This window comes from Aythya ferina (genome assembly GCF_964211825.1).
Source record: "Aythya ferina genome assembly, chromosome: 3".
NCBI classification, from domain to species: Eukaryota; Metazoa; Chordata; class Aves; order Anseriformes; family Anatidae; genus Aythya; species Aythya ferina.
Window position 1 is genome coordinate 46,764,866 of NC_140298.1, and position 25,742 is coordinate 46,790,607.

The 25,742-nt window shown below is 39.1% G+C and overlaps 2 long non-coding RNA genes across 12 annotated transcripts in view; both read left to right on the forward strand.

Annotated features, from left to right (window-relative positions):
- LOC311433985 overlaps positions 1–25,742 on the forward strand; it is a 150,509-nt gene that overhangs the window by 10,840 nt on the left and 113,927 nt on the right. The gene's annotated exons all lie outside the window — the stretch shown is intronic.
- LOC311433988 overlaps positions 7,036–25,742 on the forward strand; it is a 104,581-nt gene continuing 85,874 nt past the window's right edge. Inside the window, exon 1 of one of the 3 annotated variants that reach the window (XR_014691180.1) lies at positions 7,036–7,366. This is a non-coding gene — a long non-coding RNA (uncharacterized lncRNA). The remainder of the gene's footprint in view (positions 7,367–25,742) is intronic. The other 2 variants (XR_014691181.1, XR_014691182.1) reach the window with 2 other exon arrangements.

The following is a 25,742-nucleotide window of genomic DNA, read 5'->3' on the forward strand; positions in this document are numbered from 1 at the left end:
CTGCTCTGCACTGAAGAAGTCAATGCACCATTCATTGTCCTCGTTTAGCCGTTAACACCCTATGAGAATAAACACAAAACAATTGCTTCCACACATTGCTGAGTTGAAAGTGAAATTGAAATGTACGTACCTTCTGTAGAACAAGGAGTTAAGATACAGTATGTCTGAACAAAAAAAAAAAATAAAATAAAAATGAGAAGTTAAAGTAAAAGAAGAGAAATTGTCTGGAGCCATTCATCCATTAATCTACAGCTGTCATGAGAACCCTGATAAATAATGTGTTTAGTTTCATACATTTCCCTAGGTTTGTTATCTGGTTCTCCTCCTTGTTTCAGGACATGTGGTAAGGTGTCATGAAGGTCATGGAAACAGTGATTATGTGCAATGAAATGGAAAGTCAGAGGTCTTTTGGCGGCCCTTCAAATGTTCATAATTGTTAGCAGGGCACCTGCCAATTTTACTTGGGGTGTAAAAGATTATAGAGAAGAAGCCAGTAGAACTGTCACAGGGAAGTGAAGATGCTGCAACAAGTTCTGCAATCCAGAATAAATGAAGTGAAAAATATTATTACACCTTGTATTAAACTATTGTTACTGTTAGATGTTCAGAAATGAATCGGTACTGTATGAAAAGATTAAGTTACTTCATGCATAAAAGAAGATTAAACTGCTTTATAAGGTTTTATGATACAAAGTTATTGCAATCATCTGAGTTGGGAAAGGGATGCTCTTGATACAATGTATAATTTTGCAGTCGCCAGAATAGTGTAAGGTTAATTCATTGTTCCTGTAACATAAAGCAGCTGACAACAGTCACACGTATAATTCCTTACGTATTAATGGAAGATTAATATCTTCACTGCACAGTTGTTGATACTTAAAGATAACAGAGATCGCGATTTGTCTGCTCAGGAAAGAACAATAGGAATTCTGCTGTTTGAGTCTTGGAGTTGATTATGCACTATAATTTCCAATCCAATTGTTCAGTGCTGCTATTGATTGCAAAACAGTGGTTATTTTGTGTAGGAGTAAATCACTTTGACTGAAAAAGGGAAAAAAAATGTTGCCTGTGACCATTATTGCCTACTAACTTGGAGCAGAAATAATCACTATGCACACTATGTAACCAACCAAAAATACATATTAATGCACTATTGGAACCTTAAAAAAGGGGTCAAGTTTTGAGACTTGTTAATGACTGACTAGCTGGACTTTCTGCTTTGTTAATAAGGATCTGGCAGAAATACAGGTGTTCTATTCTGCTATGATGTTCTTCATCTGTAGTTTATAGCTCTTGAACAATTTACAGCCAATGATTTCTTTTCTGTTATTTTAATCTGAGGAATGTATCAAAAATGTTTAAGCAGAGTTTGCGTATCTGCCCTCAGATGGCATATAGAGAGTAGTAATGGGGTTTCGAAATGAAAGCTGGTGAAGATGAAGATTAATTTGTTGTTATGGTCTAACTACTGCAAAAGACAAGCATGGAGCTTATTTTCTGGAGCTGAATAATGTCCACAGCTCTTTCTTGAAAACTTCAGAAAAAAATCTTTTTGAGATCACAGCATATACATTGGTGTCTGCCTGATTTGGCATCTAGCTTAAAATTTTCTCGTTCCTTTATGTGGGATGTCAATTTTTAAATCAGCTATTTTGGAGACACGCGATTTTGTTCCAGCACTGGGAGGCATAGAGTTGTGAAGAGCTCTTACTCCTATCATTCCAGCCATGCTGTATTAGGATGGTTGTAGTGGGTGGAAAATGTGCTGGCTGCTTTGGGAGTGTTTATGTTGATTCTATTCAGAGCCCTCAGAAAGAAATGATAGTGGTCTTCTTAGAAAGTGGGTCGTACAAGGAGGGGTATTTGCCTGTTTGAATAGTTGCAAGTGTCTCTTCAATAAGTGTAGAGGCATAAATATCCCAATTCCAAAACATCAAGGAGCTGCCATGTGCAGGAAAGGCATTGAGACTGTTTGTCTGGGTTATGAGTTAACCTGACCCTACCTTCTGATCTAACTGTGCATTGTCCATGAGGTGAAAACTACAGATGCTTATAGTTCAACTATGCCTAAGAGCCTGTTTCTGAAATTCTATTTCAATTTGAATCACTGAGTTTTGCATTGAATTAGATTTTTAATCCAGAAGATATTTTTCATACTCCAGTGTATTCACACCTTTTAATCTCCCAGCCTTGGCTAATGCTCTTCCAGTGGTAATCATTATCTGTGGTTGTATTTATCTTCTTTCTGTATTCTAATCCCTTCATGCTTTATTTTCCCTTTCTTTTTGTGACCTTTTCTCTTTGCTAAATTTATTGCATGCTTTCCCCTGGCAGCCTTTGTAAATATGTGCATTACTATTAGTTTCATCTCAGTGTGTATGGGATTTATGCCTATACAGCTTGCCCTCCACTTAATTTAATCACAGGTTAATTAGATCCTCCACTTAATTTGATCAAAACGTTTCTTGAGCCAAATCACTTACATTAAGAAGACTAGCGGTACTTTCTACCCTTTAGTTTGATCAATATTGATCGTTTTAAGTAGGTACTTTGGGGTAATTCAATCACTGGCTATGGATATTTTCCATTTAATTAATAATAAAGGACAACATCCTTAATGAGAGGAGAAAATAAAATAGTAAATATCTGTAGACATGTGAAAGCAACTATATGTATATACACACACACACACACTGTTCTATATATATATAACAGTTTTACTTCAGTTTTTACCTTTGTCCTGAACAAGTGTTTATGGCAGCAAAATAATCAATGCTTCTGCTATGTGTATGTTATGATGGGCAAGCTTCTGGTACTGTTGGCAATGTTCATGAATATGCCCAGAAATAACAGTAAAGAATTAGTGTGTTATTGATAAGCTGAAAGTTGGGCTGATTAAACATCAGTCTTGCTTTAGTTTTGAATAGCAGAGAATGTTTAAAGTTTCATCCTTCAATATCCTAATTTTGAAGAATGGCATATTCATTGCTCAGTTTTTCAACAGTAATTATTTACTGTTTCTAGTATAGCAGGGGATCATTGGAGATCCAAATATATTTTATTGGGTGATGACTAAAAACATTAGTTCTAAAAAAACAGGGAGCAGGAAGTCAGTATATTATATGTGTAAATGGGATAGGGAAATTAGTGTTGAATGAAGGCACTGGTTGTTTTCTGTTTTTAAAAGCAAATTCTATGTTTAATTTCATTTCTTTAGAGTGGTCATTTAAATACCTTAAAATAACCATGGAAACTGAAGGAAGACTAAATGATTAACCTTGCCTTTTGAATGGTTCTGACTGATAGGTGGCAGCCTTCATGTGTCACATTGCAGATGACTTATTTTAGCTAACGTTTGTTCACATTACTACTGCCACTGTTTCCAGGAAGAGTATTCACATGAATTTGTATGAGTTTATGCTGCCCAGTCTGTCTCAGAAAAATGTACTCAGTTATGAGATAGCCATGAAATCTCTCTAGTTGAGCTAGAAGACTTCCAGAGGCTGTTTTTAGCAGGATTAACATGATTGCTGAAGTACAGATTCTAGCTCGCCAAAAGAACAGTACATCCACACTGTCCTCACCAGTGGATTGGACCCTTAATCCCTGGGTTTACTCCTGCAGTTCCATGAAGACTGTAGTACCTAAACCAACATTGCTACTTCCTAAGCTAGTGAAAGTAACACAAGCTTCACAGAAATTGTTCATCTGGCAAGAGAGTGAAGATCCTTACATATTAGTATTTGATATCCAGCTGAGGCAGAAAAATGGAAAAGAATTAATTTTAAATAACTTTATCCATCTGAAAATTAGGTGTCTAGTCATCTAGCCTCATCTGGAGGATGTTTCTTCTCAAATGCACCTTATTCCAATTTATTTATGTGGGATTCTTTGTTGACTTTAAAGGGAATTGTGAGATAGATGAAATCAAGTGATGAGAATCCCACCCTTTGTACTGGTTGTTGATGTCCAGAACTATTATGACCTGCATTCAAAGAAAACAAACAAACAAAAAGACTGGGAAAGAAAAGCCGTTTCTGATAAGATGCTGTGAGATAGTTAAATATATAAGTGACTTAATTTACAGTATCAACCAAACCAGATTTTGCCCTCTTTTTTTATCATGCTTACCACAGGCTAAGTGCTTGCTTTCTCCCCTCCCCCTTAAGAGGCATGCAAATTCTTATGGTGTGATTTTGTTCAGGTGTTTTTGACTTAAACCAAGTGAAATACCATTTCAGATGCTGAAAATCTACTTAATGGTAGATTGCTCTTTCTTATGTATATTTAAAAATACAAATAATGCTTGTGAGTCTTTTATTAGAGATCAGGAAATCAAAGCAAGGTTAAAAAAAAAAAAAGGACTTTAAAGTTTTCATGAATGTTTTTAGATATCTAGACTAAACTGGAGTAAATTGAACTTGCCACTTGTATTTATTTACTTAAAAGTTTAAAAACTGATTTTTTAGGCTGCAAGATATGTTGCTCACCCATTAGCCTCACTTGGCACTCTGAATTCAGCTATTTCTCAACATCAGGTCCAAAGTTCTGTAGATGAAAATTAAATTATTTCCAAGTTCAGAGAATTGGACTGCCTGGTCTAGGTTCCCAAGGCTTTTAATCCACTATGCACACTGGATTATTTATTTATTTAATTTATTTGCTTTCATGTTGAGGTAAGCTTGTACCAGGTCTGACTCTTCTCGCATAAGATTTTTAAGAACAAAAAATCTTGCAGTCTTGCATGGAGTTTTAGATTCATCTCCTCTGTTTTGATGGAGTCTCAGAATTAGGAATGTGTTTGCTCCATACTCCTTTTAGACAGAGATGATCATGACCATCTATTTATTCAATTTAACTGCTGAACCTTGGAGATGCTCAGGTCTCTCTATTTTGGGCATGACTGTGTAGCGATGTTGCATCTCACTGAGATGCCCAGAAGTACAAGGAACTCAGACTAGTGTATGGTTGTATGAGTACAATTTTCTGTACATATTGGCTTCTTGATTGTGATAAGATATTTTTTTTTTTACTTGTACAGATGTAAGCTTCTTTTACCACATCAGTTAAACCAAACAACTTCTTCATAAAGACAGTACTTTTTCTGAAGCAAGAACCCATCACTGATAAATATCTGTTGACCTTATATGAGAGTACTTTAAAAGAGAGAAGGAATAAAAAACAACATGAAAATTGTCTTGTGCTTTTGTTTGGGATGAAGGTGAGGCAGTTTGTAACAAGTAGTTTTACATCTTGAAATGCTTTTGCTGTGATGCCTTGTTAGGTAACAATGTGAGAAATAGAGCACTGAGAGGAAATAATAGATTCAGATTATAAGAGATGTTAGCAGTGTCCTATGATGCTGACTCTTTTGTGTTGCTGTTGGTCAATGGCTAAACAATGGTCCTGCATCTCAAAAGATTTTGTCATCACTTCACTTCAATTTGCTTTAAAATGAAAACAGGTTTTCTCTGACAGCTGTATTTTTTTACATATATATGGAGAAATTGTGTCATTCCTATGTTAACAGCTCTGACACAAGTGTTTTGTGATTTTCTGGTTTCCATGGAAACATTGAAAACATTTGTAAATCTTTCATTTTTAGGTAAACATGTTCCATTTTATGACAAACCAAATGCTTAAACTGTTGCAGCCTCCCCCCCCCCCCCCCTTTTTATTTTGTTAATACAGTTTCAAAGATCATGAAAAGTGATGCTGGTGTATATACTGAAAAGAAAAAAAAAAAAAAGAATTAAATGATGGTATTTTAGGCAGCACATTCAAACAGTTCATTTTGCATTTTTAGTTATGAAGTTATCTGCAAAATCCTAATACTATAAGAATGCCTGTGAATGTTAAGTGTAGGAAAGCACCTTAGGAAAAAATCATATCTCAGTGGATAAAGAACAGGCTTGGTATGTAGGAAACCTGGTATCTATTACCAGTTCTACTACTAGCCTTTTGGTTTTGTTTAACTAACTCTTTCTTTCCTCCTTGTGACATCTGAAACAGGGATCTCACATGATGACTACTGTTTTACCGAAGTACTTAGGCATCTATAGATGAAAGTGTTATATGTAGCAGTCATATGTTTAATCACCATCATCGTGCTGCCTAAGTGACCTTGTGCTGTTTTAGCACACAAGAAGATGCTCTCAGTAAGAGTACAGTCCTATTGCACTTTAGTCAGTGGAAAAATTCTTGCTCACCAGAGGGAATGATTAGGCTGATATTAGGTGTGTGCTCTTTCTTGTACTTGGCTTCTGGCAAGAAGCATATTGAAACCTCTGAAGAGGCAGGAGGGCTGGATAGAGGAAGTCATTATTAGGGATGCTGATGGGTCTCTCAGCAGTTGGTTCCATGGGAGGGTACAGACAATGTGCAACAAAGAAAGTGTAACTCAGTTTGCACAACAGCTGAGATAAAACTTTTATGTTTTGCTTCTCATTGTTTTCTTCACCATGACTGAGACTTTTTTCCCCTTCTACCTTAGCATGAGGAGGATAGCAGAAAAGATGAGGTATCCCAGGAAAATTAGAGCTCTTAAAGTCAAAGTGCTGGCATGTGATGGAGAAATGCACAGTACGTGGTTTCTGTTGTGGCAAGAATGATCAGATGGTAGCTGTTGAGTTGCATTCAATTTCTGTAAGCTCCTGTGCCTATTTTAGCAACAAGGCTGTGTCACACCTGATGTTATTAATAGGTCTAACGACCCTGAACAGCATCACTTGGGTGCTAGTCCATGCACTCTGTCTGCTTTTCCTCAGCCTAGGGCCATCGCTCCTTCGTGAGCTTATGCTGTAGATGTGCCTGCAGCCAGTCCTGCCTCTGGTCCTACCTCCTGGATGGACCTCTCAGACCTTTGTTGTAACTTTGTCTTCTGCTGCTCCTGGCTGAATTCCATGTACCTGGCTTGTTTCCTGGCTGTGCCTGGGGCTGTTGATTCACCCTGATACTGGCCCTGGCTCTGCCACCTGTGTTCAGCCTCTGCAGTCATGAATGGTCATGAATAGGGGTGTGGCTTGTGCTGGAGTCACCTCCCCTCCTGGCTTGCCTGCCCGGTGGGAGCAGATGGCCTTCTCTTCGACAAGACAGTCCCCTTGGTGACTACTGTGAGTCTAAAGCCTATCCATGAAAAGAAGCAAGCCAGAAAGAATAGCAGAGACTCTTGCTGTCACCAGGGCACCTTGCAGCCCAGTGGTGAGCTCGCCCTGCCTTGGATCCCAGTAGCATGTTGGAAACACTCAGAAGATATAAAATACTCTGCATGTGAGCCAGCACCTTCACTTTTGCTGCCCTGGTTCTCCTAGGCTCAGATTTGTGTTGTCTGGATCCTGTCAACAGGAAGCCTTTCTGAGCTGGTAAGGTGAGGAAGTTGGGCCTCCTGTGCCATACAACTTGTGATATCAATGTTGCTTACAGCTGTGGTCCCTAAATGTTTGTTGTTGTTGATTTGTTTTGTTTTTTCTTTCTTATGCATTGAATCTGTCCTAGTACCAACAGAGGAATGAAATTGCTTAAGCAATTGCTTTCGTAGCATCACGTGCTCTGGAGTTGTTGAGTTTTCTTTTACTAGTGAGCTCCTGAACAGGACTCAGGGATGTCCTCCCATAGAGGGGTAGAAAAGGGCTTCTGTGCTCAGTGTCCAGTCTATACTGTTGAGGTGCCTGCTGTTCCTTGGCTAATGATTTTAGTCTTCTGCTTGATGGATGTCTGCAGAATGTCTGGTTTTGGTGAGAGAAAGGCTGTTGCTTTTGCCCTGTATTAGTCTCCAGCCTGGCAGCAGGAGTCCCAGACTGGGATGGGACCTTTGAGCAAGGGCAGGTGACTTGAGTAGGAATTTAACATACTTGTGACACTGAGCCTGAGAAAAAATCACTAATAGGATGAGGAAGCACAGAAAAGAAGGGAAAGGGAAGAAGATGAGTGAATGGAGGGCGAGGTGGAGGAAGATGGTTTTGTCTGTATTTCCTTTCCTATTAGCTGATCAGATGATACTGAAAGTCACTTGATAAATCAGAACATGGGCTGTTCTGTGGTTTGAGGGGTGGAATGAGGGGAAAGGACAGAAAGACAGAAAAAGGAAAACAGAGCAAGGACGCATGTGAGGTTCAATAGGTTGCATTTAAAAGAAAGTTGTTGCATAGAATTGTTTGACAATGTTACTGAAGAATCCAGTGTAATATAAACAAGCTATTGCAGTCCTTTTAAACTGCAGGCCCTGTTTTTGGATGAATGGAGCCAGGGGAGAGATGGAGACACCTTCAGGGATAACAGCTATTGGGCTCAGGCTCGTACTTACTTCTGAGGTAGAGTCTATGTAAGTCTAGCAAGCCTTCTTGGTTCAGTAAGCGTTCCAGTAAAACCACTTAAATACAAATGTGTTTACCTTCCTCTTGCACTCATAGTTTATGTCAATCACAGCTACTTTTTAACGAGGGCTGTCTCCCTCCTAGACCGTCTTTTCCAGCTATTAACATATATCATGTGATGCAGATATGGTGACATTGCAATTTCTTTCATTGTGCAAGTCATTAAGGTGTGCAGATAGCAATTTGAAATTTGTAAATATTCTGACAAGTCAATTACCCCCAGCCGATTTTATACCCATAACCTGCTAAGGTGAGCCTGCCGCTACAGCCAGTGTTATCACTAACCCAGCATGTTCCATCATAGGGTGATGTCTAGCAGTATGTTAATAAAAGACCTGAAGAAAAACAACAAAAAAGCTGCTCAGAATGACAACTATAAACAACCTGCCAGTTGCAATAAAAAATGTTGCCCCTAGAAAATTAAAAATTGTACACCATGGTGATCGCAGCCTATGCCTGAATACACCTATGCATAGCATAAACATAAGTTTTTGACTTCTCTACATATGAGACAGTCTGAGGTGTGACAGTCCTTTTTGTTTTTTCCTCAAACACTAATGCCTGTAGTAAAAGAAATGCAAATATGTTGTATTCTTGACAAGTGTTGTTTTCCTTATGTTGCATTATACATTTTCAAGTTTGCCTTGGAAGACTTCCCCTCTAATGAAATGTGCAGAAAGACTCTCAGATTCCAAAATACAGAGTGATAGTGTGATTATGCATATTCTTGGTGCTTTGGGTAAAGAGAAAACAGAGCAGATGCTGTTTCATGTAATCAAAACAAATTGCAATCTTAAAAGATCATAAACATACACTGTATTTTGGTATTATTCAATGATCTTGTTGGAAAAGTATTTTAAATGAAATTCTGAATAGTTAACCTTTAAAGTACTTTGAATAATACAACCTTTGCTCTAGAATTCAGCCTGAATGTTTACATTGTAATTAATTATTTTAAAAAACTTTTGGCAAGAGATGATGAGATCTTTTGCCCTGGTTTGCTGAGGGACACCTTCTGTGGGCTAAAGCAGAGAAGAAGAGAAAAGGAAGAAGAATGCCCTTCCCTCATCCCAGTGAACTTTCCCTGCTTGGAGGCACCTTTGCTTTCCCAAAAGCTCATTGGTATTTCCTAAACTGGAGACGTGGGCTGGGAACAGTGATCTTCTCTTGGATTACTTAATCTCTACCTTTGCAAAAATTACATATGGAAACTCTAAGAGGGTTTTTTTTGGTTGGTTGGTAATTTTGTTTTGTTTTAAAATCCTGCTTAACTCTCCCATTCTGGTCAATACAATTCAGGCTGTGAAGAGGCCATGAGGAATATCTCCTTCCTGCAGGCCAGAACGGTAGTGATGTTACTTTTGCCTCCCACAGACAGGTTAATATCCTGCCAGCTTATTCACAGGCAAGAGATGGGCTCTCAGCCCTCCCAGTTTTACTTGTTTTGAGGAGCTCGTGTAGACCTTCTGTCCCGTATTTAGGGATGGACAGGGCTTGGCTCCTGAAGCACTGGGGGATTGAAACCAGTCACTGGTTTGGTTGTCGAGATGTGGGCTCCCCTATGCACCTGTAGGATGTGGACTAAATGCAGAAGCCCCAGGCTAAAACAGGCAAGAGGGAAATAATGCTGAAGTGGTACTTGTGCTCTGAAAGTGCCAGTATTTCTAAGCCCTAGTACTTGAGAAATACTTCCTTCTCTTCAGATTTTGAACAGTGCATAATACAATCAACATATACAATGTGAACCTGTCAGGAACTTCAGCCCTGAAGCAGTATGCATGGTAGGTTTTTATCACTGTATGTGCTGGAATGTAGTCTCCTGCTTCACTCCAGCAGGTGGGCACTCCTAAAGCTGCACCCACCGGCTGGGGCTTGTTCTTAAGATAGCGCTGTGAGAGATTTTCTGCTATAATGGAAATTCTGTGTTCCTTTAATATCCATGTCCAGATTGGACAATTAAAACAGACGTCCAGAGGTTGCTTTTCCTTCCAAAGGGATACAGCATGTATTTTGCTAGCAGTAGAAGAGACTGAGGAGTTGGAAACCAAGGCACCTATGATTCTGCTGGGTTACCTTCCAGATCAGTGAGTCCATAGCTTTGCTATACTGTGGAATTAGGTTTAAATACTTGACATCTTCCCTGTAACTCCCTTAAAAAGAAAGATGGTGTCGTGGTTCCGCTCGAGTGGGCAGCCGAGCTCCACCACAGCCGCTCTCTCACTCCCCCTCCTCAAAGAGGAATGGGGAGAAAATATGTGAAAAGGGGCTCAAGGGTTGAGATTAGGACGAGAAAATCATGCAATAATTATTGTAACGGGCAAAACAGACTCAGCATAAGAAGACAGTAAGATTTATTGCTCATTACTAACAAGCTAGAGAAGTGAGAAACAAAGGAAAGAAACCAAAAGCACCTTCCCCCCCCATCCACCCTCTTCCACCTCCTCCCCCTGAGCGGCGCAGGGGAACGGGGGAATGGGGGTTATGGTCAGTCTACAGCACTTCTTCTCTGCCGCTCCTTCTCGGTCACTCTCGTCCCCTGTGCTGTGGGGTCCCACCCACGGGATGCAGTCCTTGTTGAACTGATCCGGCGTGGGCTTCCCACAGGCAGCAGCTCTTCCAGAACTGCTCCAGATATGGGTCCGTACCACGGGGTCCATCCCTCAGGAGAAAACTGCTCCAACCTGGCTCCCCTACGGGCAGCAGCTCCTGCCGGGTCACCTGCTCCTGCGTGGGCTCCTCTCCACGGGCTACAGGTCCGGCCCGGAATCTGCTCTGGCAGGGGTCTTCCACAGGCGGCAGCCTCCGTCGGTGCAGGGCCACCTGCTCCACCGTGGTCTCCTCCACGGGCTGCAGCGTGGAACCCTGCTCCACCGTGGTACTCCATGGGCTGCAGGGGGACATCCTGCTTCACCATGGTCCTCACCACAGGCCGCAGGGGACTTCTGCTCCGGTGCCTGGAGCACCTCTCCCCCTCCTTCTACACTGACCTTGGCACCTGCAAGGCTGTTTCTCATTCCCTTGACTCTCCCGGCTGCTGTGTGGCACAGCATTTTTTTTCCCTGTCGTAAATATGCTCTCACAAAGGTGCAAAACAACATCGCTTATTGGCTCAGATCTGGAAAACAATGGGGCCCTTCCCAAACATGGGGCAGCTTCTAGATCTTTCTCACAGAAACCACCCCTATGGCTCCCTGCTACCAAAACCTTGCCACGTAAACCCACTACGGATAAGGCAGTAGAATACACCTCAGCTGTGCTGGGAAGTTACTGAGAATTTAAGTTATGATGTGAATTAAAATCCCTGTAATTATAATGCAGATGTTGTTCTTTTGTGGGACTGGCTCCCCCCCTCCCCCCCCCCATTTAGCTTACCACTTTAGTTTGACTTAAACCAATTTGAAGAAAAGTGTTCTCTTTCTGGGGTAAATATTCATCCATAGAGCTACATCAATAACATTTCAACTTTTACATTCCAACATATTTCTAGAAAAATTGTATGTGAATACAAGTATTCTAGCTGAGGAGTTCTGAATTAAATTCCCTAATTCCCTATTCAACTCTGTGGGCTGACTTCTGAAAAATAAAAAATAAAAAAAAATTTCTGTAGCTTGTGTAGCTTGTCATCTCACGTAACTGCACTAAAAACTGCAGTTAGGAACCCAGTGAATAATTAAAGGAAAAACAGGGGCTACTTCATCCCCTCTTGCTTTTAGCAGTGATGTAGAGAAAGTGCAGGTTCCTAGCTCCCTAATTTATATAGATTTGTGAAGTGCTTCAGGTTAGGGGGGAATGTTTTGCATCTTAATCCTTGTGCTTTGATTCCCCTTTATTTCTGCTTATCATATGTTCTGCTTTATGTATAGATACTATAGGCACTGTCTCACTCTGTTCAAAGCCTAGCATAGAGGGGCTTTTTTCAATCTCAGTTGTCAAGAAACTGTGGTAATTATGAATACAAAATCAATACCATTTAGTAGTCAAATAATATTTCTTTCTAAACTTTTCATTTTTCTGCCTTGCTTTTGTTCATGCCACTAGAGGATTTCACTCTCCCTGTTTTTCACCTCCAAGCTCAAGGTGATGTGAGCTTTTAATCAGCAGGCTCCCAAACTGTAGTTCTTGAATTCTGTGGCCATCAATCAAGTGTCAGAAACTGTCTTAAAATGGAAAAGTTAAAATTTAAAATCTCTTCTGTTGTTTCCTGATTCTTTCATGAACAGGTAGCAAGACTGTTGAAATGCCCTGTTTGTAAAGGGATAATTTGAAGTTTTCATAGGTGTAAACATGGTGTGTTTGTTGCCAAAACTCATTGGTATGAATATAAATGGCAATTTTATTCAGAGTATTTAATTGCTTTTTTGAGTAGTCTTTTATGACTGTCACACTGCCAGGTATAATGAGTGACCTCTCTGCTATCACTGCAGAGGAAATTACAAGCAGGGAGTGTCTTACTTCAGAAATGGCGAATAATCACCTCGGCTATTTGCCGAAGGACAATGGGGACCCAAGGTGTTGATGAAATCAATGCCTTTGTCAAAGGAAAGCAGTGCTGCTTCGGCAGCTGAAGCCATTAACCTCCCTACTGTTCCTCACAGCAGGAGTGTGTTGGAGCTGGCTGAAACACAAACGAGGACTGGAGACTGGTGTTTTTCTTTTTCCTTCCTTCTCCCATTTACCACCTGAGAAACCTTCGGTAGGATAGTTAATCTAGGTGCTCTGTGTCTCAGCTGACCAGTGCATTTGATGACGTGATGGGATTTACTTCTCATGCTCTTCTCCTATCTTCTTTTAGTTAGTGATTGTGTAATTCTGAGATCTTGGCAAGGAAGGCATTGTGTATATGCCTCATAACATAATTTATCATTTTTTCAGTGTATGAAATAAATTCTTCCATGTTTCTAATGTTCTCCATTTCTGGACTTTATGATATCTTTTATATATATACTAAAAAATATTTTTAAAAGGTATAATATTAAAGACTTGAGGAAAGCATCACCAGAAATTAATTGGAGGTCTCCAAGTCACTGTGTTATCAGCTATTACATACAAAACAAAAATAAGAAAATTCCTCTTCCAATGGACATTGGAAGTTCTGATATTTGTTAATTCCTCTCACAGAGTGGTGGCTGCTGTTTCTAGGCCAAAAATGTACTTAGGTAAAGAGGGGGAAAACAAGCTGCCCCTAGCACCATGATTAATAACTGTCAAGAAAATGCTGTTGATAGAATTATTGCCAGGGAAAAAAAAATAGATTTCTGTGACTTCAAGTTTTGCTGAGGTTTGGTTTATCCCACTAGTTATTTTAAATAATAATAAGAAGAAGAAAGAAAGAAACTTGACCAAATGAACACCAAAGCAAATGTTCTGATGGTGATAGTAGTTTATAATTTCTTCGAACAAAACAGTAAATGCAGCTAAGAAGAGCAGCTGTGGTGGGTCTGAGGTTTATTGTAAAGATAATTAATTATATCTGGGCAAAAACTAGGCCAGTCTGTGTCCAGACAGAAATGATGTATTTATCCCTCCAGCTACAGGTACAGTAGTACAGCATGATCCATCTTTCATCAGTGGTGGGCTGATTTCTCTGAAACTACCTTTCATTTTGGAATATGTAGTTGTGTTTCTTATTCTGCTGATATGTAAAATGTGGAAGTTTGATTCTGTGCCTGTGTATGGCCAGGTATAGGTTCAATTGAATACGTTGCTGAATTGACCAAATTTAGTGTTTCTTTTGTGTGTGGGTGCACACGTGCACATTTATTTATTTATTTATTCTCTGTTCATAGCATTTCCATCTTTGTTGCAAGGTCTTTTTTTATTGTTTAGCATTTTATTTTTTCTGGCATTCACAGAACAACCAGGAGTCCTGGCTACTTCTAATTTCTTAATGACTTATAGAGTCTTCTGTATACACTGATGTAGTCATATATCCATTTATTTGACATTTTTTTGGGGGGGAGGGGGCAGGGGGGGTTATTGTATTTATGTTTATAAAAAACATACAAGAAGCCACTTAAAGCTGTTTTTCTGGGCAAAGAAATGTCCTGGTGGAGTGGTGAGGCTAAAAACATAAGACATTTCATTGCTTATGTTCTCAGGACTGGGAGCCCTGGGAACCTTGATTGCAGTACAGACAACAAAGTGAAATTGTCAAAGAGTTGGAGATTTGGAAGATTTGGGTTTCTTAAGGGAATCATGCAAGCTGGCTTGAAGCCTATCAGGCCTCTAGTGGAAATGTCCCAGAGTTTTAGCAGAACCTTTTAAAAATTGAGATGTGGATACATTTCCATTTCTAATGGAAACCTGTTTTATCCTAAGATTCCTGATCAATTCAAATTGTGTATCCGCTTCCAAATTTCTACTGCAATTAAGATCCACAGAGATTTAACTTGCTTATTTTACAGCCTTATAGCTTCTATCAAGCAGCTTCTGTGTAGATGGTGTATAGAAAGAGGCCTTCACTATCCTGAGTACCAAGTGATCTGAATTGCCAAAAACAGTTCTGATACCAGGTTTTAGATCCCTTGGTCATAAGTCTGTGCATTCTCGTATGGAGAAATCCCAAGGGGCAGGGCTACAGCATGTGTGCAAGGGGCATTGGGAAATGCTACAGAACTACTCATTTGGACAACCATTAGCAAGACAAGTGACTTAGCATGTAACAAGTAACCATTCTATGCTGTTAAATTGTGTTTCCATACCTTGCATGTATGCACTTTTTTTTTTTTTTTTAACAGAATGACCTATAACCCAATTATTTACTGCTGCTACTAGAGAAGTGTCTGCAGAACTTGGAATTGATTTCTGGGAGCCATGGGACAAGTACACTTGCATTGACACCCAGTGTCATGAATAGATTCTCTTAGTTCCATGGCACCTAATTAGCTCACCCAAATTTAGACAGACATGACATTTACAGTGTGAGGTTTGCAGTCTAGCTCGATAGGTGAATCAGCTAGCTGAGCCATGACTAAGATTCTAATACAGTGTTCTTTCTGAAATGATCCTTCTAAATTGCAGGAGGTCTCAGACTAAAGCCTCTCTTTCTCCAGCAGTGTTGTCAGAAGTGAAGTGACAAACACATGTATTATTAAACATACTATACAGCTGTTATCTGTTTAAAAGAAAAAGAAAAACAACAACAACAAAACTCAAAGACAACAAACATCAACAAATGCATATTCTTTAACTACCTTTTACTGTATCCTGTAGTCCCAGATACACATTTGAAATGGGATATTCTGATCACTTGATTAGCATCCTAGATCTCTGTATTGATTGGCAGTGGATTGAAATAGGCTTTTGTGTTTAGTCCTAGCTAAAGGTTAACTATAACCTCTGTAAGATTTTTAGCTCACTCTGTTCTTCACACTTGAACTGATACTTTCTTAGGTTTGGAAAAGTACTATTTCATATCTATTTGAGCAGTACTATTTAACATCTCTGTTGGCGACATGGGCAATGGGATTGAGTACAACCTCAGCAAATTGGCAGTTGATATGCTGGGATGAAAGGGGGGACCATCAAGAGGGAACTTCTCATCCTCAAGAGGTGGGCCATCTAGTGGGAAGTGTCCCTGCCTATGGCGAGGGGGTTGGAACGAGATGGTCTTCAGGTCCCTTCCAAACCAAGCCCTACTATGATTATATGAAAAGCTGCTTGTTTTAGCAGCTAGGAAACAACAGTATGCAGTGGTTTAAGAAAGCTCTCCATTATGGAAGTGCTTGCGTTTGCAATGTATAATTCTTGCATTAAAGAAATAGTAAAGTACCAAGGGTGCTACAGAAATAGTTATAATTTCACTGTCCACATTAAGCCGTCATCATCTATCAGATAAAGACTCTCTAATATCCAACCCAGTTCTCTCAAAATTTTTGTTATTGTGAAGTTTTGCAGACAGTTCTAATGTTTCCTGTATTCCTTCTTAGACTTGTATCTTCCCAAATTTAAAAATCCTTTGTGGTCCTGCCTTCCTACAGTGCCTCCAAAGTATGCAAGGGACAAATACCCATTCAAGATATTTTACTTTGTTTGCCACCTTACAGGCCTATCAATTTGAAGGAACTTTAAGCATTCAGAATTCCGTGATAAATTAAGTAATAATAAGGTAAGAACGAGAACAATGTATTTTATTTCCAGGAGCTGGCACATACAAATGAGGGTAAAATACAGGAGATAGGAGATGGGTAATTTTTTTGCACTGGGTCATTTAGAAGTAGCTATAAATGCATTTGTAATGGGGCAAAATATTTTAAGTTGGTAAAAATGCTTAAGATGTATATTCTGCAGTCCCTTATTTAATGAAGACAAACAGGTGGATCAGAGCTTTGTCTCATTGCCACTAAATAGCAGAAAAATATTTTCCCCTCTAAACCAGTTGTGTGGGAATTGAAGCACTAATGTGATAATTTAAAGCATCTAGCTTTGTTGAAGGAATGAGTCCAGTTGAAGGGAATAGGAAAGCGTAAGGCTGTTCACCGGGAAGCAAATTTTTGTACGGATACCTCAAAAACAAAAATTTGTGTTTGTTCATACTTTTATTGGCAGAACTGCTCAAAGAGGTTGATTTTTCTTTGCTGTTAGTTTCAGGCCAAAGCTGTCATCAACTCAACTGTTCCACTTTCCTTCCTTAGGAGAACCCTTCATGTTTTATGAACTGTTAAACTTCCGTGAATGAGAAATACATTAGCCTTTAAATTAACTGAGTCCATGATTTTCACAAAGATGCTTATCATAATGTGGTGTATCTCCAAGTATCATAATACTTGGAGAGGAAAGGTGATCTTGCAGTTAATGCTCAGGAGAGAAAATCTTGGTTCAATATGCACCACAGGTGAACCAATTTCAGGAAGGTTACTTAAGGCTACAGCTAAATTGGGCTGTGTGGGAACACTTCTTTGGTCCAGATGTGTGCTGTAGCCAGACCTATTTCTCCCTTGATGAAATGGTGTTACACACCCACCATTCCCTCCTTATGTTCTTATTTCAACAGAAGGAAAAGACAGGCATGCAAGCTAGCTGCTACACTCCATTAGGCTCTCATCAAGAGAGCTGAGGAATGAAGATTCAGGCTTGCATGCACCCATGGGTCAGCCTAGAGCTTGTCACCATTCCACAGTGTTCCCCAAGCAAGTAAAAATAAATCTTTTACAATGTTGAGTATTTCACTTCTGTAAGACAACAACTGTGCTGCTAAACCTTCTTTGTAATAGCAGGTTGCAGAAACTTTTTTTCTGTGCAGTGGTTTCATGCAGCGATGTTCTTAGTCTCAGCTTTCTGCTCTGGACACAACTACTCTGAATTAGTATCGCTTGCTCTGACAGTTCTCTTTTTCCCTTGGTGGGTGGGGATCTGCACACCTTGGGGTGTTCAGCAGTTCCCAGGAGATGGCAGAAGACGTACCAGCAGAAGGCCAAGAGCATGTGTACAACTTGTAGGGTCCTCTGGTATCTCTCCCTTTGGCTGCCAATTTATCCTTCTCTGCCTAGTTCGTTCTTACTAGCTCATTCAGAGATGCTTAAATGGAAGTAAAATTAATGAGAACTGGTGTAGCCAGGCCAGATTCAGACTGTGGTGTTGGTCATGTCCAATGGAAAAAAATTGATTGTATATTCTTTTTTCTTCTGGTTATATACAACAGCAGGGTTGGTGCCACCTCTTCCTTTTCTACTTGTTCAGGGGATACAAAGTGGGAATTCATTTCAGAGACTTTTCTCTAGAGCTCAAGCTTTCAGACATCTTGGTGCAATGCTTGGGGCAGAGATCCATAACCCTACATTGCCATCCTTTAAACACAACTTAGTGCAGAAATATGCAAATACAAGACCAGGCCTTCCCAAGCACTTTTGCCTAAAACTGAGAAAATCTGCACAGAGGCGATATGCAGCACTCCATTGCCAGCACCAGTCTCAGTGGAGTCATTGCTAGTCTTAGTATGACAATATGAAGTATATGTTATTTGTGTCTGTGTGTCTTTGCATGCATATGTATAGTATACAGTAGTATATACAGTTCATAAATGTAGAAATTGATATTTTGAAAAGGACTGGGGGAAATTTGTAGTATTTGAACTCTGATCCCTGCCAGGTATGTGTGAGCTTGGCAGTTCTTGCCTTACCTTACTCCTCTCCTTGCCAATGTCAGACTTTCCCAGAGAGAAATTTGTTCCCTTTAGGACTTTTTGCTTTCCATAAATTACTGGATGGCAAGCACAATCTAGCTGCTGGGTGTTTGAAAATCCTGGAGGTTACCATATGTAGCTAATGACAATGACTGTACAGTCATGTACCTCATTCAGGTACATGATCATATCTGCTCCGGGGAGGTGTTGCGCTTCTTGTTTATAAAATAACTGAATGAGGAATGCTTAAGCGGGGGTGGTAGTTTTATAGCATGAGCAATTGTACTGCCAAATTGGTCTACAGCAAATATATACATTGGTCAGCACAGAGTCGGGTATCTAATGACTTTATAACTCTCAGATGATGTGATACAATAAACTTACCGCTACTCTGAGCAAGTTCTGCGCTTGTGCACGCACAACTCATTTGCTTACATGATGCCTTTGCAGATGGTGAAGGATGACCACCCACCAAGGGAGCAATTTCTCTGCCTTCATTTGTAGTATTACACCTATAATCAGAATTTTACTTATGTTTTGGTAAACTCCTATTCTACCTTGCTGCTGACAGTCCCCTAATAGGAAGTCTTCCTATACACTTCTGCTTCCACAACTCAATAAAAAAAAAAAAAAATGTAATTGTCTGGGTCTCCAGTTACATATCCATCTCTTCCTCTTTTGCATCTATGTAAAACGTAGGGTGACAAGAAAGGGAAAGGTGAGGAAGATAGGTATTCTTGCCTCCTTGAATTTCAGTGGATGGTATCCATTGGCTATTGCCAGCTGTAGGGCTCAAAGTTACATTTGCATTGGCTGTAATTAATTACCTATTTCCATGATTTCTGATGCTTGTGGTCTGCTGGCAAACATAGACTGGAAGAGATCGAAGTTTTACCAGTAATACTAATTTTGAGTTTTCGATATATCTTTAATATTTTATATTTGTTTTTTGTTTGTTTGTTTTTGTTGATTTTTTTTTTTCCTCCAGATAATTAAAGAAATAGAAACAAAAACATAAGAAAGATCCACAGGAGCCAAATGAACACGAGGACAAACTTCCAGTTACTAATGTCTGTTTGCATAAGAGGAACTTTCATAAAATAATAAAAACCTGTAGAGTTTCCCATGTAAACATGGTCATTTATAGCACACCTGCACAGCAAAATATTTGTAGCTGCTCTAATGAAGCTACTCAGAGACAGAGGGCAAAATACCCTAAAAGCATGGCATGTTTACAACAGGTTTCAACCCACTCAGGAGGTATCTGGCTCCAGCAGAACTCTGAACTTTGGCCCTGTCCTTTCTGTCCTGCTCCAGTAATTAAGTCAGATGATGACCTAGGTCTGACTTGTTCCCTCTTAGCGGTTGTTCTGCCCTGAGCTCAATGGAAACTGCTTTCTTACTGTGTGTATTACCAGTGATGGAGAAAATAACATTTGTTCTTATCTAGCTGTTTCTGTAGCTAGGTGATGGGAAGGCAAACGGTATTTTGGAAGTTGCTAATCCCAGCTATTACTTTGTTATTGAATGAAGGACATCAAAGGATGATGGCTATTGTCCTTGTTTTCAATCATAAGAGCAGAAAAGTGGAGGAATTCAGATTATGGATATGAACAGAGGCTCCTGACTCATCTGCAGGAGGCATCCTAGGCTGGTATAAATTCTGCTTTTGAGATGTAAAAGAAAAGGAATGCATTTGCCGAGAGCCACATAATGTTCTTGCTTAAACCAAGCTGAAATAAATCCATTACTTAATGGTGCAGAATTGGAATAAAGTGTGACTGGAGTTCTTATTGTATCAAAAAAATTGCCTCAAATTAAAGAATAGTGGGTACAGATATACTTGGATCTGGTCCATCAAATAATTTATTTTTTCTGTATCGACTAAAATGAGGAGGATGTTAATTCTGTTGACTAAAATTGAAGTACATTTTGTGTCTGTGAACACTAAATGATTTTTTTTTTTTTTCTGAGGAGAATTCTATTTAGCGTGGCTGAATTAAGACTCGTTCTGCTTTGTTTATAATGCCTGGTACCCCAATAGTTGATAGACTGAGAATCTCTTTATCTACGCCAATCAATGAGGTTGTTTATTTGGCAAATGTTAGAATTATGTTTCTCAGGGGATTTAACTAACAAGAGAATTTGAGTGTGTGCATGCACACATGACAGTTTGGTGCCAGAAGTATATTGGGTGTAGATACAATACCAAGTGAAGATAATATGATTTGAGAAGAAATATATTTAGTTTAAGATCTGTACAAATAGACAGATGAGGCAAATGTGCATCAATGAGATCCTTCAATAGTATTTGAAAGGTGAAGGTGGAATTGTTTGGCTGGGTGGATTCAGAGAGGCCTTTCCAAGTACGTGTGCTCAATTTATGGCATGGCAGGGGCCCTGAGGAATTTGATAATTAAAGCCAAAGCTGCCTCTGAGTTATCTAGTGTTAAAATATATTTAAACAAGGATAAACTGTCTTTGTCTGAATGGAGGAGGCACAAAAGTGCTCTTGGTTTTGTTGTTGTAGTTGGTTATTTGTTGTTGTTGTTTTGTTTTGTTTGTTTGTTTTTGTATGTTTTTGTGTAATTGTTCTCTCATTTTCTTTCAGTATAATGAGCATAAGGAAAACAGATTAACACCTCATTTTCACCTGCTCAGAGTCAGGAGAGAAAGCAGACAGGCAATAAAATCAAAGGGCAGTAAATCTAGGGCTAATAAACAGAAATACACTTTTTTTTTTTGTCTAGTGTGTAGTCATTGTCTTACAGAGAGCAGAGACTTAGGAGGTCAGCCAGCCAAATCTCGTAGATGCATTTTGTAATGGTAGGATCATGAATAATTTTTGTAGCTATGCAAGCTAAAATAATGACTGAAGCTTCAAGCTTCATTGCATAAGGGAAATACCCACTGAGAGAGCAGGAATTTTCTAATGCATATGCATATATATGCATAGACTGTTTTCAGATACTAGTCAGTTTATTTATGGATCAGTCATCTTCCTTTGAAAATTGTGAAGTGCAAAGGCGAAGTGAAGTAATGATCTCATCAAGTATGGCAACTCTAGTCTACCTATGAAATGTCTAGCTGTTTTTCTCAATCATGTCTTACAAGAATCTGCTAAAAGGAAGGACTCCCTGCTCTGTGTCAGACATTAGTATCTCCAGACAGTTCCACACCAGCAGAAGCACTGGAAATCCACACATTCCATTCCTTCAATTGCTCCCTACAACCTTTCTTGGTTCCCCCACCCACATTTGTAGTAGTGCTAATGTGACCATGAAAAGTGATGGATCAGAGAGCTGATCTAGAGGAAGAAAAAAAAAACAAACAACTAACAGCAACACTTCCCTCCCCACACTCCAGAACAAATCACTGCATTTTATATTACAGCCATATTAATCCTGCAACTAACTGCTGGTAGAAAGGGCTGTACCTCTCCTCTTTCCTTCTTACTTGCAATGTCTCTGGCACTCACCTGTCTGGTGTGACAGTTTTGGTAGCTAAATGAGCAGAGAATGCCATTAAGATAATTTAGCTACGTCATAAAGCTGCACCCTGAATGGGCACCCTGAATGTTTCCTCCTCACATTCCCTCATCTAATTGTCAAACTAACACATGTAAAGTGATGTAAGGAACACATCAGTATATTAGTTTAGGGCCTTTCAGCTTGCTAAGAGACACTTGATAGTTGTGGAAAGCATGGGGGAAAAAAAAAAGGGGGGTGGGGTAAAAAAAGAATAAACAGGTGCAATGAAGAACAAATAATTTGTCTTTTTACCCAGTAATCTACAGTAACAGTCTTCACCTATGTCATCTTAGACAACTGTCTCTCCAATTCCTAATATATAGTATCATTGTCTTAGTTGAATACCTCCAATTTTGTTCTGAATGTGACTTATCAGTTTCAAGGAATGAAGCATTATGACTTCACTACAAGTATTGTTCCTTTTCTCTTGTAAAAAGCCATCTCAACCTGCTTAGCTAAATTGTATTGTGAGTTCATTCTGAAGTGTATATCTGACATCCTTCATGATTCGTTATATTTTTCTGCATTTTAGCTCAGATTCTCCTGTTATTAACCATAATTTTGCTAAGCGTGATCATCTTGCTGCTCACCATTATTGAATTTGAATTATCCATTTTTACTTTTCTTGAAGTAACTATTCAGATAATCTCCACAAAGATCAGAACATCTGGAGTGTAGATTCTTAACCACATTCAAGCAACTTAAAAAAAAAATCAATTTAACAGCTTCCCATGATAGTGTTTGTGCTCACTAGTAAAATATTCCAGTTGCTAATGAGATACAATTAATAAAGATGCTTTTTCATACAAATAATGGAACTGCAATTTATTGTTCTTTTTGTGTAATTATTTATTCTAATGGATTATTCATGATTGACAATCTCAGAGTCTTGTTACAATTGTCATTAAGACTGGAAGTCCCATATACACTGCTGATTACATACTCAGATTAAATTCAGATTACATACTCTCTTCAACTACAGCGTTTCTTTTGGAGGCACCATAAACGTTTGAGATGTTATTTGACATGAAGTAAAGTCTACTGGGAACAGCATTAAACTGTATCTTAAAGCTCATTGTTTCCTAATACCTGTAAGACTTGATTCATATACTTTCCCAGAGCCCTCTGTTAGCTTCATTTCTATGAGGAGGCAAGTTTAAAAAAAGAGTATGAGGAAAAGAATATTTAATCTCATACATGCTTGTCATAATTAAAGCTTGTGCTGCCATCTGTACTGTTTGTAAAACAACAAATACAAGTGCTTTATAGCAGTGTGTGCTGATTGTAATACCGTGAGTTCTTCCTGATGCAGCCTGGATTACTGCGCTTTATTTAATCCCACACTGCACAGCTCGTGTGGCATTTCTTACATGTAGGGGGAATTTGGAAGATGTTACATTGCACTAATCAATTCTGAATCTGTCTGAGCACTGTGATCATGAGAGCTTTAAAATAAGGATCAGGCATATAAATACAGATCAGCAAAACATTTATAGTTATTATCTGCTAATATTGCTTAGAGAAGACAAATTATAAAGATCCTTTTCAGAAGTCTTCAAACCACAGAAAATAGAAAGATGAATAAATGTTTATAATATATTTATTTACTTAAAACATAAAGAAGCTATTCTCTATGCAAAAGAAAGAACTCTATCTGCAATATTTAATACTTATCCTGTTACCCACCACTGTGCCAGCTGGTAATTCCCAGCAGTCCTGAATCAATGCACAGCATCTATTCAATAATATCACACGAGCAGCTCCAAAGAGTGGACAACGTGATGCATTACTCAAGAAATGATGTGTGGAGAAAAAACCTGATGAACACAAAAAACCTGAGAGGTCCTGAAATTCTTATAATGGCAACTACCTTGCTTTTGAAAAGAAAACAAATTCAGAAACTTTCATACCAGTGATGAAAATAGGTGATAAAGGGCTTGTCCTGATCAAGCATGTTATTGGATACTGTCCCCATTTTCTTTCTTTGCATTAGACTTTGTATGGTCTGAACTAACAGCTTGCTTTGTAATGGTGTTTTCATAGTAATCTAGTAACGGTAGTGTTGCTATAGCCATGGTAGAAGAAAGGCTAGTTTGTCCAAAACTTTGGGTTTTCTTTTCCAGTAAGATTGGCCTTGAAAAGACACTTTTTTTTTTTTTTTTTTTTTTTTTTTTTTTTTTTTTTTACTCCATACAAACCTTGTTTTCTGTATTGCTACAGCACTTTCCCTCTAAGCTCTTCCCCAGTGGCTGTGAGTCCAACCACACTGCTCTGTGAGGTGGGTGTCTATGAGCCATATTTCAGAAGTTATTAAAGCAGGCTTGTTGACCTGAATATTGCCCCTTGCAGTGCCTGTGGAAGAACTGAGGATGCATTTTCTAGTAATGTGCATGCTCTTTATTGTATGTTTGTTGTTCTTTTTAAATTAGGCTTAGTAGAATAGTTCTGAGGCACAGAACAGAAAGCAGATACAGATGGATAGGAAAGTAAACAGTCTGATCGGCTGACAGAAAACAACCTCAGCATACATGTATATGTACAGTGAATGTTTCTCTGCTGCTTAATACATTCCTTTACAAATGTGTCATCATTTTCTTTTGTCTTCAGTAGGATTTCTTATGTACAAAAAGGAAAAGAGAGAGTTAAAGGATCTGTACTATAGGGAAAAAATCTCCATTTATTGCTGTTTCCTCTTTCCTGGAGCTCTTTTGAAATCTACAAATTAGAGCCTACAAAATGTGTGTGGGCACACATATCTAGGGACAGTTTGCCTGTGATTGAAACATTAAAAACAGTCATCAATTGTGTACAGTCCTGCTAAACTGAATTCAGCAAAGACAACTTTAATTTGGAGATTTTCTGATTCTGAAATATTTCCACTTAAATTTTATTCTTCTATTAACTGTGTGGTATATATGGCATCTACAATTAATGATACAGATATCAGAACAGAAGATATCTCAGTATTTGCCTGACTCATTGGCAGGAGTGACAATGCTCAAGACCCCTGCTGGCTGATCTAGTCCCATGGGTGCTATGCAGGGACAGCAGATGGTTTCAGAGGGAGAGGACAGGTTTGGAACTCATTGGCTCCCTTCCACACCCTGCAGAGGAGTGTGCTCTAATGGACAGAGATCCTTCTTCAGTCTGCTTCAGTCCCTTAGTACCCAGTTTCACCTGCCCTGTCCAACAGTTGTGTTTCTTTTCCCAGCAGATACCACCTCCCTGCCTGTATCCATCCTTTTGACTGGAAAGTTTACGTACTCCTCAGGTGGTCTTCATCCATTCCTGCATTTCTTTGACGTTCTCCTTTTCATTTTTCCAGGAAATTTTATTTGCCTCTGCCTCTTGAACTTCCTCGTTCTTCCTCAAGACGTGGTTCTTTATACCCTGCTTCTCAGTACCAAACACTTAGCTCATCCAGGCCTGGTCTTCCAAGTAGGTGTCTTATTCAGTATGTCTCCCCTGCAACACTGGATCCTATTTTCTAGTTGCCTCACTCAGATGGTCTCAGTCAGCTCCCAGGCCATGCTTGGTCTGAAATTTATAGAATCTATGTCTATTCCTCTAATTTGCTAGCCTTATTCATCCAGTCCTCAAATCTCTCTGTCATGTTCCAAGTTACTACTTCCATTTCTTCCATTTTCCATCTCTTCCCCACCTTTATGTTTGTAACACTGGGTGTTCTCTCCAGTTGCCTGGAAACTCCTGGACTCCAGC